General features: G+C 37.7%; 1 protein-coding gene across 6 annotated transcripts in view; it reads right to left on the bottom strand.

Moving 5' to 3' along the window:
• Positions 1-19,333, bottom strand: part of tead1b (TEA domain family member 1b) — a 90,209-nt gene extending 70,876 nt beyond the window's left edge. For 5 of the 6 annotated variants that reach the window (XM_079837828.1, XM_079837830.1, XM_079837832.1 and 2 more), the window contains exons 1-2: positions 19,149-19,333; positions 18,628-18,721 (exon numbers count right to left, since the gene is read on the bottom strand). The gene's annotated coding sequence lies outside the window, so the exon portion shown is untranslated. Of the gene's footprint in view, positions 1-18,627; positions 18,722-18,861; positions 18,987-19,148 lie in introns of those variants that run through there. The other variant, XM_079837829.1, reaches the window with a different exon arrangement.
• Between the last annotated feature and the right edge of the window lie 1,924 nt (positions 19,334-21,257).

Here is a 21,257-nt window from a genome sequence, read left to right as displayed (position 1 = left end):
AGTAAAAAGTAAAAATTGTTAAAGTCTACCGAACATTTGAACTGTTTCAGTTCTAAATGTTTATCTTCCTCTCTTGCCATTTACATACTTTCTAGAATTGTATATGTTTGCTTTCTATCTTTAGTGAGTTTTTCTCACTATAGTCCCCTTTATCTGCTCACTGGGGTTGTAAGGCAGTTTTCTTAACACAGTATGTACGCTGCTTACATGCATTTATTGTGAAAGTTGCTTATTTTTTTAATTGGAAATGTTCTTCTTCAGGTTTATACATCCAACATTAAGTATAGCCAATTTAAAGTTGGGAAAGAATATGTTGTATGTATAATGTCACGCTTACTATTTATCTAACAGTTTAACAATTACAAATGGATTTTAGAAAAGGGGTCCCTCATAAAAGGTTCATCATATTTGGGGGTCCTTGGCATCATAAAGTTTGAAAACCCCTGGTTTACAGTGGTTGAAAATGGACAAGCTCAAACCGTTTTTGACCCCGTTTACACCTGTATTTAGCGTCGTCCACTTGTGATCAGTTTGACCAAAACACATCTTAATGCCAGGTGTAAACAGAGCCTTTGAAAATATGCACATTTCTCAGTATCTGAACTTTAAACTCTGGGTTCGAAGCAGCAGCGAAGAGCATTCAGAGGTGCGAGATAAGTGGCTCTCCACTAACTTTAGCGAGACCAGCTTCCTACATCTCTGCCTTTGGTCACAAGCCTGTCAAAGCCAAAGTCTAGTGTGCCACAGCCTGTTAGAACACTAATTATCACAGCTTCTAAGAGGCAGGAATGTCACCTGTGGAAACAGTTGCAGCCTTAACAAATAATTGCATGTTCCTATCTGCCCGTCTCCAGCACCATGGAAATGGTCTTATTAGCGAGATAAAGGAGGAAGCAGGCAACAAGTCAATGCCATGGTGAGAGTGGCCCATGGCTGCGACACGCCATGATGGGAGATGACACTTATCGACAGATTACATAAACCACTCAGGTTCTAGCTAAGCAGGAATTTGGCTCCCTAAATGAAGAGAACCAATTTCAGCCATCGCACAGGGCCGGGGTAATGAAATAGAAGATGAGAGGTCTGAAATGTAATTTTCTGTGTGCACTCCTTTTGTGCCGTTATCTCTAAAGGTGCAATAATGGCTCAGTCAACGACTTTCACTGACCCCATAATGACCCACAGTAGTTCAGGTCTCTGAGTGAAGAACTATAATTACCATATAATTACTAAATACCGCATATTGTGCATTATTGTTGTGGGTTTTTTTCTTTTTTTTTTCTTTCAGAAATGTCTGAAGTATTTCAAAGTATGCTTGTTTGGAACAAGCGGCGTCAAATTATGCATATTCATAGCTGCCAGACATAACAGAGATTCCACACGGCGCATCCGTCCTCCAAACAAATTCATTATCGCTGGAATGTGTGAAACAACTTTAGTACAACACATGAACCTTGAGAGGCAATTTTCCTAATTTTAAAGTCTAAATTGAAAAGGACCATTCGAATTTTATTAACATTGTTTGCATAATAACATATTTTCATAGAAACCAAAGTCTACAATGATCAAAATCAAATCAAAATGCTTCAGCAAAATGCCAATTATCAGTTTCCTCATTGCATATAACTTACTAGATCTCTTTCGTTAAATATTCCAACTTTTCTTGTCTGTTTCTAAAACGTTTTTTTTTTAATTAAACAGGTAAATAAACATCATTAAAAATGCCCCCCCAAGTCTATCAACTCTACAAGAATCTCTGGTTGCGCAGAGAGAAAATCAATTGATCTGTTTTGTACTGGATCTTTCTGCTGGTTTCATGAATAAATCTAAAGTCCCAGAGCGTTGATGAATCAATGATAGAGTCTCTCACGACCAATCTCCTGAAGCAGACAGCAAAGGTCCAGTGGAGTGGACGGCCACTGGCGCTCTCCTGCTGGCAAGAACCAAGCGTTTATTTCATGCCTCTTTAAACCGGCGGGGTGAGATGCGGTGAAACCGTCTGATAGGATCCAACTCAAACCTGAGGCCTGAAGCCTACCGCCTGGTGCTCCAACTACGGGCCGCTTTGGGATCAATTCCTGTTGGCCAGAGTGCTGGATTGATTTACAGGGCCTGTCAAAACAACTTTCTCCACCTGCCTCCAATGCGCCACAATTATGTGCAATGTTTGGCCCATCACACCGATGGCACATGGAAGGGCAGAGGCAGTAGTCCCATTTCCTGCCTGAAGCTTTAAAGTAATATTTTACACCAAAAAAAATGAACGTTTTGTCATCATTTACATCATTCCAAACCCCTATGATTTTCTTTTTCATACAAGGAAAGTGAATAGCCTACACTACATCCCAAGCCTTACAATAGCTTTGTGTAAGGAATACAAATATATTTATTTTAAATCCTACTTGTATATGCACATATTACAAGACACAATAAACAAGTGACGTTTTGATGCACCATATTTGAATAGACGACAATGTAATTATAAAGGATAAACCATGTCAATTTGATTGCATGGAAATGACAAGCACGAAAATTCTGCTAAATATCTATTTGTGTTCCACAAAAGCAACAAATCTGATTTGGAATTAAATTAATGTATTGCTTTAAATAGTACAGCTTCAAAATAACACAATGTGACAAAAAAAAAAACGATAAAGAATTCAATTATACTTCGATATTGTTGACCTTATCCGAGCTCCTTTAGGATGCATTGGTTGACCTTATTAAAAAAACATGTCTGTCACAATACGCTTCGAATTCCACCGTCCCCACTTGTGACGGTGCTAAACAAGTGTGGAAATAGTGCATATAAAACCCAGGTAATAAAAGCTGTGAATAAAGCCAGCTTATCATAAGAGATTTCCCAGCCAAAACCAAGGACATGGGCCGAGCGACATGCGGCGAGGCATGAGGAATGAAATGGCAGTGATGAGCAGAGAGGCCATCTGCATTTCACAAGTCCCAGCATGTCAAAGACAGCGTCTGTTTGGAGTGCACCTCCATCTGCCATAAATCACTTCTTCTCACCACAGCACTAATGGCGGAAAGGTCACATGGAATTTTCTGACACGCTGTTTGTTTGTCATCCATCGGCAAAGGGATGCGGCTGTGTTTATTGGTGCCTTGTGAGCAGCGGCGACCAGATGAGACCCATCCATGGGCTCTGCGCTAACATGCTAGTAAACCCCCCTGTCTGGTGAGGTTAAGCAATGTTACTGAAAAATATTGTTTCAAAAGAGCATAACTTCAAAAAGTTCACGGACAACCAACCCTGACCGTATTACAAAAAGTGTTTTAAAACCTCTAATACAAGATCAAAGGCTCTGTTTACTCCTAGTATTAAGATTCGTTTTGGTCGATTGGATCACAAGTAGACGAGGGAGACGCATTTCCGTTTACACCTGGTGTTTTAATCCGTCTCTTTTGTCCACTTTCAACCACTTCTGTCCAGATTTCTTTGAGGGGAGGGTCTATGGGTGGGTAAATGTATGGACTCTTTCAGATCTTTCGATCTAATGGATGAAATAAGCTCACGCAATTTATATGAACGCACCAAAGACAATGGAAAAACACACGGAGAGCAGCAGCTTTAGTTTCCACTCTGATAGACTCAAGACCACACTGTAAAATTGAATTAGTTAGACTTGCATAAAAAAATCATGCAAACAATTGCCTTAAAAAACGAAGTGAAATAGGAATAGTATGACAAATGCTTAGTTAGTCACAAGAGTAGCTAAAAAAGAACTGCTAAGAGTAGGGGTGTAACGATACACAAAACTGACGGTTCGGTACGTACCTCGGTTTTGAAGTCGGTACAGCAGTTTTACAAAATTGCTTTTTATTAATTTTTATTAAAGTGGTTTACTGAAAAAAAATGTGTCTGTCCTTAAATTAAATTATAGCTAAAAGTTTCTTAAAGATAATGCTGTAAACTATATAGGGAGCCCTGACTTGCACATTACTGTAATATTAAAGGTTAACAACAGAGCCCAAAAAATTCAGGTGCTATTTATTTTTAGATATAATAATCAACACTCAAATAACACATTGTATGCAAACATGTAAACTTCGCAATAGGCAGTTTTTGCATTAACTTCTAAATCTAATTATAAAATTATGTTTTTTCTCCAATTCGTTACATTCAAAATGTAACCATTTATACACAGTGGCAGATTTATTCAAGCATACATTAAACAAGACATCACTAACAGGTTCAGTAGAATATAATGAATATATAGGCTAATATAGTGCATATATTTAGTGAAAGAGTTAATTTCTCTAGTGAACTAACAGCTGTGGACTCTGAATGACTTCTGAGGTAAATGTGATGCTGTGTGTCATTGTTCTCAAGCTGTTTTATTGATGTCTTTCCGCCATTGAAACACTGATTGAGCGATTACACAACATATGATACGTTTCAGTAATTTGTAATGTATCCTCAACATACCTTAAGATATTAATTCATGTTTATTCTTTAGGAAGAGATGATCGCGTTCACTCGCGCGCCTATACAGTGATCAGTCACATTAAAGAGCGTCAAAACAGCATTTCTCGTTTGAATTTCGTGATAAAATTACAATGCTGTAATTTATAATAATATCTTCAGTATTACTCAGAAGTCTAGTTTCAAATATAATTCCTTCGAAGTTTTGGTGCTTTATGTAACGCTATGTAGTGTACATGATAAAACCCGTTCAACATTTGTGTTAGCTACTGTATACAGGCCACCTGGGCATAATACAGACTTTATCAAAGAATTTGCTGATTTTCTATCAGAGTTAGTACTGGCCGTAGATAAAGTACTAATTGTTGGTGATTTTAATATCCATGTTGACAACGGAAAAGACGTATTGGGATTAGCATTTAAAGACACACTAAACTCTATTGGAGTTAGGCAACACGTGTCAGGAGCCACTCATCGCCATAATCATACTTTAGACCTAATATTGTCACATGGAATAAATGTTGATACCGTTGAAATTCTGCAGCAGAGCGATGACATCTCAGATCATTACTTAGTATCATGTATACTTAATTTAGCTAAGGTTGCAAAGCCGCCCCCTCGCTTTAAAAATGGCAGGACAATCACTGCCGCTACTAAAGATTGCTTTTTAAATAATCTCCCTCATCAGTATCATCTGCTCAGCATCCCAGATAGTATAGAAGAACTCGATGTTGCAACAGAAACTATTGACTCTCTCTTTTGCAGTACTTTAGACACAGTTGCTCCTCTGCGCTTAAAGAAGATTAAAGAAAATAGTCCAAAGCCGTGGTACAACGAGCACACCCGGGCCCTTAAAACAGCAGCCAGAAAAATGGAGCGCAGCTGGAAGAAAACAAAATTAGAGGTATTTCGTAATTCGTGGAAAGAGCACATGATCACATACAGAAAGGCTGTAAAAACTGCTAGATCTGCTTATTTCTCAACTCTCTTGGAAGAAAACAAACACAACCCAAGGTATTTATTCGATACAGTGGCTAAATTAACCAAAAATAAAGCTTCAACTTCTGATGATTGTAAACAGCACAGCAGTAATGACTTTATGAACTTCTTCACATGTAAGATTGATAATATTAGGAAAAAAATTTTAACCATGCAGCCGTCTAATACAGCATCACATCAGACAGAGCATTGTAGTGTCACTGAGGAAAAATTACACTCATTCACTGCTATAGGAGAAGAAGAATTGGCTAAACTCGTTAAATCATCAAAATCGACAACATGTATGCTCGACCCTATACCAACTAGGCTATTAAAAGAGATGCTACCAGAGGTCATAGATCCTCTTCTTAATATCATTAATTCATCTTTGTCATTAGGATATGTACCGAAAACTTTTAAGTTGGCAATTATTAAACCACTTATTAAAAAACCGCAACTTGATCCTACAGATTTAGTCAATTATAGACCAATCTCAAATCTACCCTTTCTGTCAAAAATACTTGAAAAGGCAGTGTCTTCACAATTATGTTCCTTTTTAGAAAGAAATGGTATCTGTGAGGATTTCCAGTCAGGATTTAGACCGTATCATAGCACTGAGACTGCTCTCGTCAGAGTTACAAATGATTTGCTCTTATCATCCGATCGTGGCTGTATCTCTCTATTAGTGTTACTCGATCTTAGCGCTGCATTTGATACTATCGACCACAACATTCTTTTGAATAGACTCGAAAATTATGTAGGTATTAGTGGAATTGCTTTATCATGGTTTAAATCATACCTATGCGACCGTTATCAGTTTGTAGTAGTAAATGAAGATATGTCACACCGATCGCAAGTTCAGTATGGAGTACCGCAAGGCTCAGTGCTAGGACCGCTACTCTTCACCCTGTACATGCTACCACTGGGAGATATCATTAGGAAGCATGGCGTTAGTTTTCATTGTTATGCTGACGATACTCAGCTCTATATTTCTTCACGCCCTAAAGAAACTTACCAATCCACAAGATTAACGGAATGCATAGCTGATATAAAACATTGGATGACTGGTAATTTCCTGCAACTCAATTCAGAAAAAACTGAATTTTTAATTATTGGACAAAAAAGCTCCACAAGTAGTAACCTAGAATACTGTCTAACACTTGATGGCTGTTCTGTCAAGTCCTCGTCGTCAGTGAGGAACCTGGGTGTGCTCTTTGATACCAATCTTTCGTTTGAAAGCCACGTTTCTAGCATCTGTAAAACTGCTTTCTACCATCTTAAAAATATATCTAAATTACGGCACATGCTCTCAATGCAAAATGCTGAACAGTTAGTTCATGCGTTCATGACCTCAAGGTTAGATTATTGTAATGCTCTACTGGGTGGTTGCCCTGCTCGCTTAATAAATAAACTCCAGCTGGTCCAAAACGCAGCAGCTCGAGTTCTTACTAGAACCAGGAAGTATGACCATATTAGCCCAGTTCTGTCAACACTGCACTGGCTGCCTATTAAACATCGCATACATTTTAAAATCTTACTTATTACTTACAAAGCACTAAATGGTTTAGCTCCCCAATACTTGAGCGAGCTCTTAACATATTATACTCCATCACGTCTACTGCGGTCTCAAAATTCTGGCCAGTTGATCATACCGAGAATATCCAAATCAACTGCAGGCGGTCGATCGTTTTCCTATTTAGCACCTAAACTCTGGAACAGTCTTCCTAACATTGTTCGGGAAGCAGACACACTCTGTCAGTTTAAATCTAGACTAAAAACACATCTCTTTACTGTGGCATACACATAAAACACTTTTTCAATGAAATGATTGTTAGGCTGCATTAACTAGGTCAGCCGGAACCGGGAACACTTCCCATAACACCTGATGTACTCGTTACATCATCAGAAGAATGGCATCTACGCTAATGTTAGTCTCTCTGTTTTATCCCGAGGTTTACTGCAGTCAGCCGGATCCGGGCCGTATCCAGATCAGATGGTGGACCTGCGCCCAGAGAAGACCAACACAGGACCCCGAAGTGTCTGGGAGACCGTGATTAGACTCCCCCTGAAACTGCCTCATCGACACGGCATCTCAATAAACCCGTCTCCTGCGTGTTGCCTCCGATCATTCGAATATTGCACTTTAATAATTATTTAATCAACATCATCCTCAATAAACCCGTCTCCAGCATGTTGCCCCCGGTCCCTCGAATATTCTGATCTATTATGACCTCCGAGCTGTAAAACTGCCAGAATAATAATAATAATACGCTGTTTGTTAATTGGCCAGAGGAGAACTGGCACCCCGACTGAGCCTGGTTTCTCCCAAGGTTTATTTTTCTCCATTAGGTCACCTAATGGGGTTTTGGTTTCCTTGCCACTGTTGCCTCTGGCTTGGCGTGCTCAGTTGGGGACACTAAATTTTTCAACTAAACATCAAAATACATCTAAATAATAAACTAAATTAACCATTTAAACTAAATTACTGATCAAATTATTAATCTAAAGCCCACACTGTCACTGTATGATACTTGAAATTTTTCCAGAATGGCTATACAGCTGAATAAAATTATGCTGCATTATTTTCCTGTTTAACACTGTAAAGCTGCTTTGAAACAATCTACATTGTTAAAAGCGCTATATAAATAAAGTTGACATGACTTGACTTGATAAAATTGATTCATGGATTTGTCCATGTGGGAACTCGGATTGAAGTGTGCTCCGCGCGTAAAACAAGCCGACTGTTAAAGATTGTATTCGGAACCGTTCGGACACGTGCACTGTACCAAAAGTCCTGTACCGAAACGGTTCGGTACGAATACACCCCTAGTACTTGATCATTTACTTGACTCTTGACTTAGTATAGCTACCATTGCTGTTACCATTGTTGTGTTTTGTATGATGAATGTTGAAGGAAAAACATTTAAGGAAAATCAACATCAATTTATGAAGTCAGTTTACGTGCTGTTCTCTCACAATTTTCAGTTGACAATTCAATGTTCAAGATGACTTTGGGAAATATAGGTGATTGCAACTAGTGAAAGATAACTGCAGAAGCGGAGGAAATTAGTGAAAAGTCTATTAAGAATTGACCCGCCTCAAAACCTTTTTTGCTTGACAAAATGGCACTCAAACCAATCAATTAATCTTAACTTGGAAGAGTATGTGAATAGTACAGATTAAGTTAAAGCTATGGTCTACGATTTCAAAGATTGTTCATTATTAATAACCTCGTTTAGATGCTGGTTATGGTTCTACAGTACAATATGAAGAGAAAAAAGAATGAAAAAAATCCATTCACTCTATTGGGTGTACACCCGCAGAGAAATTGACCAATGTAAGCTGTCCGGCCGGACAGCTTACATTGGTTAACTGCTCTCATCCAATCCCCTACTCCACTCGCGTCTCCACCCACCGCACCCCACTCCGCCCCCTCCTGCGACATGAAATTTTGCGGGCAAGTAGGCAGCATCAACTCAGCAATGGAGAAAAACCAACAAACAGACATCAGAAAGCGGCCCCTGCTCGCCCCAACAATCAAGGTTGGAAGAAAGAGAAAGTCAATTGAGGAAAGAGCAGAGATTTAAGGGTCTTGAGAGTGAGCCGTGCCATTGTGCCAATGGAGGCCTTTCAGAGCCATCAGATTTCAACTAAAATATCTTAATTTCTGTTCCGAAGATGAACGGAGGTCTGACGGGTGTCGAACGACATGAGGGTAAGTAATTAATGACAGAATTTTCCTTTTTGGGTGAACTAACCCTTTAAAATCAATGGCTGAATAACATACTAAATGTTTCCAGCAACTGTAACCTTTTATATAAAAAAGCCAACCCCTGGAACTCTTAGTATTTGCATAAGGCACTGGAGAGGTTAAGCAGTGTTTACAAAGCTTAAGGCCGCACTGTAGCAAGATTTCAAACTCATTTAGCAGGTCCACTTTGCATACTAATGTTCAGAGGTAGCTTAAAGTCTGTATCTTCCCCTTGTAAATCCAGGACAGCTCCAAGGCAAAGGGAATCTGCCCGGGCTCCGCCGCTCATGATAACAATACAGCAGCAATTAATGAAAGGCCTGCTAGGGATTTATTGCGACGGAGAAGAACAGAATACGGTGCCAGAGATCCTGGACGCTCAACATTTGAATACAGGCCACAAATTATAAACAGTTTCAGTAAATGAAGTGACTGGGTGTCTTTGTTCCACAGGCGTACATCTTCCTATTGCAAGCAAGGAACAGGGCGCCCTAACCACTAGCGTGGCCAGCTCTGGGAAAGGAAGTTATTGAAGCCTGGATTTCCTGCTTTCAGCTGTGGCCAAGAACTTGGAGGTTTATGGCGGTTTCAGGAACTGACTCATCTAATGATTCATGGATCAGAGATTGCTTTTCACATGTGTCTGGTCATGGAAAAACTAGCTTGAATAAGAACATACAACATTTTAGTATGCCAAAGACGGCTGAAGAGCACGATATTATTAGAAGTCTTTCAGAATTACTGCTTTTTTTTTTTCTTCCAAGTTGTTCGGACGCCATTTGTATCAACATTAATTTCTTCCACTGAACTGACTAAGCCCTCCATCTGGTTTGAGTTACAAGGCTATAACTTTGAAATGTTGGAACTTGCCTCGCTAGTCTTTTCAGTACAACAAGCAAAAATGCTCTTGAAAATTTCTTCTATTACCAATGTTTACTTAGAGAACTACAAACTAAAGTGGTCTCTGTGTTTTCAAATTGCTCTGGAGCATATTAGTCCATTACAATCACTACCGCAGCTGAGAGTCAGAATTTTTAATGTTGATTTACATTTTTACCAACAGTGGGGGGGCTAAACATGAATAGCACTTGCAGAAATGGTCGTCAGGACCAAAGTGTGCTCCGTAGCTGGCAGTCATTTTATGGCAGTTGTCCTGAAGCACATTTACTTACATGACGTCAGTGGCTAAGAGCCAGCTTTTCATTTTGGTGGCAATTTACCTCAGCTTCTTTACTGGCTTGTTGTTACAACTAAACAGCAGACCACACTCAGTTATTCCCTTGGAGAATCAATTTATAGTGGGTCGTGCTCAGACTTCAGACTAACGGTTTCTGTTTGTAACACGAGATTAAACAAATTTTTAGAAGTAGCGATTGAATGCTTGATTTAACCTATGTATATATATATTCCTCAATTTAAAAACAGAGGCAACATGAATTTCACAAAAAAAGGAGCCTGGCCAACTGCAAAATGTAAGATATGAAAAATGCATGTGTAGAACTATATTCTTCCTCCAACAGATGGTGATTCAAATCCAATCTGAATTTTTTAGAGTAGTGTGAAAACCAAAAAAAAGACGTTTAGGCCATTTTTACATGTGGACATAGATATGACACACATTTGAACCGCTGTGCCACGTGACCCAAGCCTGAATCATCAAATCAGAATTTGCCATTATTCAGTTTCAGTGGCATTTCCGATTATAGTAAGAGAAATGCACAATATATTGTTTTAGCATTGATATTGCGATATGCATATAGTTTAGGGATCATAGTTGATCCGTACGGACCAGGCACCACGGTTCGAAACGCAAATGATTCTCTGATTAATTGCAAAGAGTGCCCATCATCGAGTGATCAAGTTTATTATTTGAACGTGTTTTAAGCCCTGTCAGTTTAAACATTCAAGTGATTTTAAACCATTCGAACGCAATTAAGACACCATAGAGAACTCAAATAGGAACTTGCGACTGTTTTCTGTGCGAACAGAAAAGTGTCTTTTCCAAAGCGTCTCGATCGCCCCCAGGTGGTTGGTCCCAGTATAGCTCATAAACCCCGCCCCTCCATGTATTAAAATGGACGTGAGACAAACTAAACAATCAAATTACACTTCAAATATTTTTTTCCCCAAATTAGGTTTCTGTCATTTTAGGCAGTTTTTATCACGCTGATGTCAAGTGTTCGTTTTGTAAATAAGTTTGGTTTTAGTTCGTTATTTGATGCTAGAAAAACAGGGCTTTGACGTCATGATTGAGAGCTGAGATTGACAGCTTCTCTGACAGACTTTTGGTAGGATTTTTAGGAGGAGATAGGAGCTTTAGCTTTAATTTCTACATTTCCATAACTGTTTATTTCACACCGACATAATGAATTGTTCTGGATCTGCGAGAGTGTGGGTGGGCTTTTGATATCGCGGCTCTACTTCCTGCTCTCTCCAGTGTCAGCACAAGATGTCAGCGCCATATTCAGACGTTGGTGACTTTACGTTTCTTCAGTGGAAGGTAGTGAAGACGCGTCATCCATATTTTTTTACGTTCTATGATTAGGTCTTAAAGTGATAGCAGCCTAATATTCCTGCTGCCGTCTGTCATTAATGTTAATCAAACAACAAAAGACAAAGAGAAATTCTCTTTTGTAGCTTTAACAAAAAATGTATTATATTTAATTTATACAGTGAAGACTGCAGTGTTATTTTACATTTGATTATTCCTTTTCTGTACCTGAATACTGTTTGACCTACCGGAAAAAACATTAAGCACTTTTTATTTCATTTGTATCTTTGTTCTAAAGTATTTATCTATGCATGAAATTTGTTTATTATTTCCTATGCAGATTCACTCCCTTCAAAATCACCTCAATCATTCTAGAAAGATTCATTCTTTCAAAATAGATAGTCAAGTCCTCGGATGTAATTGTTTTCATATTGCAATACATATCGCAGAAAAACAAATTATCACAATGTCAGCTTTTTCAAATATCTTCTATTCATAGAAAGCATTTAAAAAAAGGCTATGAAAAAGAATGGCCTTGGTAAAAGTTTTAAAATTGTATGCATTTAAATTTATTATTTTTTTTTAAACAACCGTTTAACTGAATAGTTTCTTGATAAACTTGTTTAATTTGGTAACTTAAGAAAAAATATGCATTTAATATTATAATATATAAAAACGTTTATTATTGTGGTAAATTTATTTAGGGCTATTACTGAAAAAATGTGTGTGGTATCAAATTGATATTGAGAATAATGTTAGCGTTATCAGTTTCAATTTATTTTTGATATTGTGGAATTTGGTATGTTCGGTTCTTTTAGTGTCGTGATGTTTAACTTCACACTTCTCACCAATAATAGATACGGCTTATAAACATGAAGTGTTTGCGATAAATCTGACGGGAAGGAAAACCAGATTTAAAATGCATTTATGTATAATGAGGTAACAGGGTAAAGGCAGTTGATTTTACACATTTAACAATGAATAACAGCCACAATGTGAACTAATATAAACAATTCCAGCATTGAAACATTAAAAACAGATTGACAGTAGTTTCACAACGCCTACATTCATTTAGTTCGAAAAACATGCATTTAGTGAACAAAGAACAATACTTGATGGATGCTGGTTTGTAAAACGTGTCATTGTGGCAGCTGCGGTTTTGATGCATGCGGTAGCGAACTGTAAAAGAGTCAAACTTTGATAAGTTTGATGTTAATAACCAATATGACACACTCGCTTTTTTCTCCATCCAACGTATGTGACTCATTTTCTTCAAAACACTGCAACAAAACCAGAGGATCCATCCAAAGATCTGTTGAGTTCATCAATCAGCAAAGAGTGACCAATACATGGGTTTGTATAAACGCATCTGATTTGTTCAGCTCTTTATTTACAACAGCTGTTTGCATTACTTGAAGAATGCGCTCGAGAGAAGAGACAAGAATATTACTGCAAAGCATAGCCAGCCTTGTATTCACTAAATATAATACGAAATACAGAATTTCATTTATGCCAATCATTAAACGCAGAACCTTCCCTTCCAAGGACCTCACAAATGTATAATATTTTCCATGGCTTTGATTTTTTTTACCCCTCCTGCGATAATCGTGATTCCTGTTTGACCACAGATAGATTCTAATAGGAAATGATGCCTATGAAGAGTAAAACACACAGGACGTGGCTGTTTGTGTTGGTCTGTCTCCCAGCAGAGTTTAGTAGTTCACATTACCCCTGACCACAGAGCACAGCAAAGTGAGTTAGCTGCTTCTAGAAGTGGCAAAGGCACTTTTGTGCGGTTCATTCATATCTGTTGTAGCCTTGTTGAGGTAAACCCTATTTCATAGTGTGTCGCCATTATAAACCTATTTGTTCCACGCTACCCACCGAGTGAACATAAATCACAAGCAGTCAATAAAAACATCAACATGTGAGAGAACATACGCATAGAGAGGCTAGAATAGCTTGTTTTCAATGCGCCAGGTGTTAATTCAAGAATAACTGCTAATTTGGACATGATTCAAAACAACTCTTGAAATGATTCACTGGAATGATGCAATGTTTCCAAAGTAGATCGGCAGCAGTAGACCATATGCTCATGGAAATCATACGCTGCAGATTTTGATTTACACAAATCTAAAGTGCCCCTGTAGTCAATCATTTTCCATTAAAACTCATCCAAAATTACATATTTAAACTTTTTCCTTTGAAAAAAAATGATTCATGCCTTAAAATAGCTTGAATGTAACTCGACACCCTTGCTTCATTTAGTATAAGCGGATTTATGAATATGCAAATATGCCCCGCCTCCACTCACTCGCACCAGCTCAGAGAACCACCCAGTCGGGTCAAATTTACTGTAGTAAACGCTGACACATAACGGTAATTTATATGATTAGCCTTTTGCTTGACTACATTATAAAACAGCTAATAATGTGTTGCTAATGTTACACAAACCCTGTTCCCGTTCGCCATCTCAATCTGCCATCTAAAAAATCAGCATCCTTAGAAATGCTTTGAACATCATAGAACGTCAGTGGAGAAAGACATATAGTTGATGATAACATCATAATAAACATAATATACTGGGATAACCTGGCTTCTCTTCAGACTCCACTGCTTTGTGGTAGGCTTGCTGCGATAGTCGGTGTGACCGGTGTTCAGGTATAACACCGGTTACATCATCGTCCTTTCGATTTTCATAGTAGTAAAATGATTTAGTTCAGTTTTAGTACAGTTAAAAACTGAACGTGTCTGCCCAATACAGCACGAGCCGAACGAGAGTCGCAGCACAAAACGCAGCAGGAGTCAGATTTCATTCATCACAAGAGCGAAGAGCTGACAGACATCATTGTACTGTTTTGTTGTTGTGTTTTTCATTAAGAATAATAGGCTTGTGAACCCACAATTCAAGCAACCCGCCCCCGAATTGGCACTAATTCTAAACCGAAAGTAAAATGCGCACGGCCTTACAGTCATTCACGGTGCGTCTCCAGTCTGGTGTGTTTTCAGTTCATGCCCATGGAAGCTTAACTTTCATAGAAATTCATTGAAAACAATCGCTTTGCTCCGCTCTATTATGAATGCCCGAACGGCCGTACGCATTTTACTTTCGGTTTAAAATTAGTGATTTGAAAAGCCCCCACCAAATCGGTTGTTGTCACACGTCGATTAACCGGTGGGAAAATGTCCTCACCGTCACATCCCTACATTGCGGCATAGTTAATGATATGCTAGACGGATGATATGAGACTGTCTTTGGTTCGCTGCAGTTTTAAGGAGAAAATACTCAGCAATGGTGTTGACTTATGATTATGCACATGGTTTGTCTTAAAGCCAACATGTCCTCCAACCAATACGCCTATATAGGTCGTTTGTCACTTCCCTGAAATACGACCCATAGGAGCGTTTACTAAAGTTGTGCCCCTATCGACAACAGGACACTTTCATTTTAATGCTTTGTTTCCTTTTATTTGCATCATATTTCGGGAAATAGCAAAAACATCCCACACGGGAACATAAAAAAAATACAAACCGAGGAAATCCTATTGTTTAGTGTGCAGGATGTCAGTCAGACTAGAATATACTCCAACTTTTTGATCTTTCATCCTTTTAAAAGAAACAACTTGGAACAAGCACGTCGATGCTGGCCAACAGAAAGTTAGCGACCCAAATATGAAGCGATTTAAAATGCCATTGATAAGCTGAGTGACGAGATATCTTATCTGAAGCATACATGGGCCATATGGTGCCACGGCCGCTGCCGCCTGTTGCTGGCATAACAATAGCCTGGACAGGACAGCGAATGACGGGCACAGTATTAGCCTGGATCCCCTGAGCAGTAAACGCGAGAGTAAACGTTCATATTTGCATTTTTTTTTTCTCTTACAGGTGCAGAAAGGGTCTAAACCAGATGTCTGCTTGAGCACAAAACTGTTTGCCTTCTACAATTCAACAGCCTCACACACAAACACTCCTCCCCGGCTCAGCAACAGGAAAAACAATAGGTTCTCTCTATGCGCTCCCATTCCCCCACAATCCTCCATTCCCAGAGGTAACCCAATCCACTATGTCTGAGCAATGCACCTATTCTCTTCTCATTTCACAACTGAAAGACTGCTTTCTTCCTGAGCCACGCCGGAGAGCACCACTGAAACAGAAAGTATTGAAATTAATGTTTTTCCCTCCTGATTCAAATTCATTATTTATTGACAGTGATATGCGATTTTCCTTAACAGCGATTGTATAGCTTGAAAGGGCAATGCTGTACTTTTGCAAAGCTAAACACAGTTTTAAACAATTCAGTTCTGATCAATAAATAACTGAATACTCAATGTGCATTTTATATATTGGAGAGGCTGTACACAATATAAAGATCAGGAGTCCATCTATCAAAGGTGCTCAAAATGTTTTGAACCGCAAGACAATCTATTCCTCATTCATAAATGATAATAATACAGAAACATAATGAAACCTGCACATTCTAGCAACCCGGTTAACACAAATTAGCAATATACTAACAAACAGCCAACTAAAGTAAAGGGTGAGTTTGAAACTTGCATCATAAAATTATTTCCACTCTGATTTTATGGTTTATGCTTTCTTTTTCATATGCCAATGGATGTGGCTAAAGACTATTTTGATAAGGTTCTTCTGTTTTCTAACCGCATCTGATCAAGAGTCAGATGTTCGACATCAACTGATGACTTCAGTGTGAGACAATGTCTCATTCTCCGACTTGAAAATGTCAAGCAAGTGTGTGTTCAACAGGTCTATGCGCACACTGCATAACACTGAGGACAAAGCGCTTATTGCTATGCCTATTTCACACAACAAGCAGATTTGCTTCTCGTCACTTGTGATACTGTATGTCAGGGGTTATATCTGATGGAAGTCAATCTGTTTACTGTAGTACATGATAATAGCCCAGTTAGAGCACACAAACAACACATTGTGTCACTCGGACCCTTCTTCATAAAAGGGCCAATGTGAAATATAAGACAATAATTAACTGCAAGAAAAGAGGTCTTTTCCCAAAACACACAATAGAGGAATTTGTTTCCTTGTTAAGAATTAAAGTCCAGAACAGGGCAAAGGGGCAGCAGTTTTAAACCTTTTGCATTAGAAAGACAAAGTGAAACAGCTACTGTATGTAGTAATATTCAATTTGTTTCCATCAATTCATAATCTTTTCTGTCATTTCTCCTCAATTTTGTAAGTATGTGAACTCAAATTTCATCAAATATCACATTTCAAGTGGTCAAAAAAGTTCAATGCCATGCGGGCAATGACTTTGGCATCACTGATCCTACTTAATTTAAGGCAACAATGTTAGTGTGATCTGACCCTTAATGACTTTGCCTACTAAGGTTAGCTTGATTCAGTCATATTACATTTACATTAATATTACTGACTTGAATAAAGACAATTTCAATACATTTTAGTGTACAAAGCTTCAGTCACACTTTATTTTAAGGGGATGCTGTTACATTATAATACCTTAAATAAGTACTGAGTAATAATAATTAACTACATGTATGTTACGGTTAGGGGTTACACTTTATGTAACACTGTAATTCTACATTTAAGTACTAAGTAATATAAGGTAACTACTAAGGGTTTGGTTTTGGGTAAGTTGCGTGTAATTGTGCATAATTTATTAGTTTAATAGTAACTACATGTAAGATATGTAACAATGACACTCATTTTAAAAAAGCGTTACCCGGTTAGGGTTTAGTTTAGTGTTAGTTGTAATTATAATTTACAGTTATTACTATGGTGAGTACATGTGTAACTATGTCACCTCAAAATAAAGTGTTCCAGCTGTTTTCCCTGGTTTCCACCTAAATACACTTAGGTAACATTTTATTTTACAGTGTCCTTGTTACACACGTAGTTACTGTAGTAATAACTAGGCTATAAATTATGCATAATTAAATGCAACTAACCCTAAACCAAACCCCAATCCTAACACTAACCCCATAGTAAGTACATGTAGTTAATACAATTATTACACAGTACTTAAATGCATAATTACACTGTAACACAGACACCTTAAGATAAAGTACAACCTAAATGTCTACAGTAAAAACTGTGTGATAAATCATTATGGGCTTTAATTTGAATGTTTCATAAGCTCTGTCATGAAAGAAATTAATAATAGCAAGTAACAGTTTTATTATAAAAGTAATGACAGTAAGAGGATAAATCATAATTAGTTTGATTATACAGAATTAACACTGAAAAGTGAAACTCACAGCTCGTTTTTGAGTTTAAGCAGCTGGAGGTGCGATGAATATGTGATTTCATAACTAATGAATTCATAAAAGGACCGTTAAAAACGTCAAACATTATAGAATAATAATATATGGAGTTGTTAGTGTGGAGTTGGTAAAGCTAGTCATTGATGAATTGCTAGGCTAAGCTATGCCGTCCCGCTGTTACTATCGTTACGTTCATAGTTTCGTTCCTAGTGATGAAACAGCGTTTGTGAATAACAGACTTTAAAACACACACTGTGTAACTGACACACTGTGTTTTAACAGGCATTGTAGCTAATAAAGTCTAAATACAACACGCGACGACGTTACTCCATAAGAAACAGGGCGGGCAATCCCAACAAAGGAAATGACAGAGGAATAGCAGCCAGATTCTCCCATGAAATCTTTCGGAAACATTAAAAAACAATGTCAACAACTGCCAGAATTGAATATGGCCGATTTGGACAAACTTCTAAACTGCACAACAGTGAACTAAAGTTTCTCAAGAGCGAGTTAGGTGCGAGTAGACACAGTGTTGTTGTTGTTGTTAAAATAAAATACACAGATATTAAAGCTTAAGGATATGATGTATTTTCCTGTGCGTGCTTAAAAGGGACACACTGGTGATACGAGTAAATAAAGATGCCAAGAGTTCACGTATAGCAACGTCAAATAAATAAAGAGAAAAGTAAAAAAATGTACTTACGGGTGAGATCCGAGCAGAAGTTGGAGAATAAACGCCAAAGATACGCGAGCAACAAGTCTCTCCTCGATATTGTGCACCGCTCCGAAATAGCCAACTATGGAGGAGAAAACAGCAACATTTGGATCCGTCATCTTGTCCAAAAATTCTTTTCATGCAATAATCAATGTCCAAAAAAACAACGTTCCACCCAAAACGACGCGTATTGTTTCTGGTGTATAAATGTGCAGGACTTACTGCAGCGCACGAGCGCGCAAGGTCAGCTTCTTTAGCAAAAATGTGAAAAATGTCAAAGATTTTCGTGCTATGTCAGACTGAGTCAGTGGACAAAGTGAAAGCAGCACCCTGTTGCTGCAGCGTCGAACTAACATCCCATTGAAAAGATACTTTGTGCCCGACCCCTCTTGTTACATGCTATCAATAGTCATAATCACGCAACAGTTTGTATTTGCTCGTCTGCTTTAACTTAATCCGTACAATCGTTTGAGCTTAAGCCATCAAGGGCTAATTACCTTAAAACTTACCTTAACGTCCGCTTTCTTTATTTATATCAAAATGTAAGTTCGGCCCCTTTTTGGTGTGTTCTAGTGTGGGTTTGTATAGTTTTTTGCAAACTGTGTAAAGTTATTCTTGTGTTGTTTTGGGGCCGGCCGGGAATGTGAACGGGAATCTCCGCCGCACCGATAGAGATGCGAAGAATGCTCGGAATGAGAGCAGGAATGAAATGAACGCGAGCGTCGAGTTTGCAGCGGGGCGGAGCGAGAGGGTGGCGTCATCCCGCAGCTTCTCCCACATCCATGGGGATGACCTCACAGGACACGTCCGAGCCGTCCTCCAATGGGAGACGGCACTGGCTTGTTTATACTCTCTAGCCCACTTGTTTGCGACGTATCGATTCAGATCAGTGTAATAATAATACTTTCGAGGTTGTAATGGTTCACTGGGATTAGTAGTACATGTCTGTAGAAGTCCTTGTATTGATAATAATAATAATCATCAATACCACATATATATTTCCACATACATGTTTTGAAAGAAGTCACCAAGGTTGCATTTATTTGATCAAGAATACAGTAAAAACAGTAATGCTGCATGTGAAATATTATTACAATTTCAATGGAATGGTTTATGTTGTAATATATTATAAAATGTTATTTATTTCTGTGATGTCAAAGCTGAATTTTCAGCATCATTACTTCATTGTCACATAGTCCTTCAGAAATCCTTCTCATTTCTTATTATTATCAATGTTTAAAACAGTTTTTGTTTTTAAATCATGGTACACTGCCATTCAAAAGTTTGAGGAGTTTATACTTTTATTTAGCAAAGGCACATTACATTGATAAAACGACAGTAAAGACATTTATTATTATTTAATAAATATTACAATAAAGTTATATTTATAATACATGTTGTTCTTTTGAACGTTCTATCCATCAAATAATCCTGAGAAGAAAGAAGAAAAAAAGACACTAATATGTATAATAAAATGTACATACATATCTAGACATATATACAGAAAACATATGCACACTTATAACTATGTATACATACAGTACATGTACCCATAATATATATATATATGATTAGTCAGAATCCAAGTTTTATCACATTTATCAGTTAAGCCCTGAGTAGTGTATTTACATTTTTTAAGTGAATGGAATGACGTAAGAACATTATATGTACAGAGGTGGTCAGAATTATTGGCACCCCTGGTAAATATGATCAAAGATGGCTGTAAAAATAAATCTACATTGTTTATCCTTTTGATCTATCGTTAAAAAAAAAATCACAAATAACCTAACCTTTCATTGAAGTAAAAGAATCCAAAGTCGGAGGGAAATCACATAAATGCTTTTCTCGATAGATCAAAAGGATAAAAAGGATATTTTTACAGCCATGGTAAAGCCTTGGATAAGTGCTAAGCATTTGGAATATCAAAAAGAAAATCACATTTTAATTTAATGTATAATGATTTCAGAATAACTGAAACCATTTTCTATGTAAAATGTCAAATCTATGTACTCCAGTCTTCAGTGTCACATGATCCTTCAGAAATCATGCTCCTCAATTGTTATCAAATATGGTGTTCAATTATTATCAATGCTGACAATTTTTTTCTTAAAGGCACAATATGTAAGTTTTCACCATAGAGGTCGCATTTTCAAAACAATAACAAAAGTGAAGGAGAGATGTTTGGAATACACAAATCATGTTCATGGATGAGGTCATTCATTAGTTTTTGTATTACCTGTACATTTGATCACACTATTTTATGTCATTGTTAATGCTGCGCAGTTTTACGTGTTTAAAACAATCATACTAAAAGTACATTTGAACAAACCCGCCGTATTTGCAATGGCTGAATATTTTTGTGCAACACATAGTGTATTTAATTTCACTGCCATAGAATAGAAAAGCGTTCAATTCACTGATAGAAAGCCTTACTGAAGTACAAACAAAGTGCAATATGTGTGTGTAATATGTGTAAGTGTGTGTGCAATTTCATCAGCATAACCCACAAAGAATTAATTTACAATAAACATGTGCTTACCTGTCTCTTAAAACCATAGACTGTAAAAAAAATATGGGCGTAGTGTCCGTGAAGTCACCCAAGCGTAAAGTAGGGTCGA

This window comes from Gobio gobio (genome assembly GCF_949357685.1).
Source record: "Gobio gobio genome assembly, chromosome: 2".
Classification (NCBI taxonomy): Eukaryota; Metazoa; Chordata; class Actinopteri; order Cypriniformes; family Gobionidae; genus Gobio; species Gobio gobio.
The sequence above is the reverse complement of the archived record's forward strand: the minus strand, read 5'-3'. Positions and strand labels throughout refer to the sequence as shown.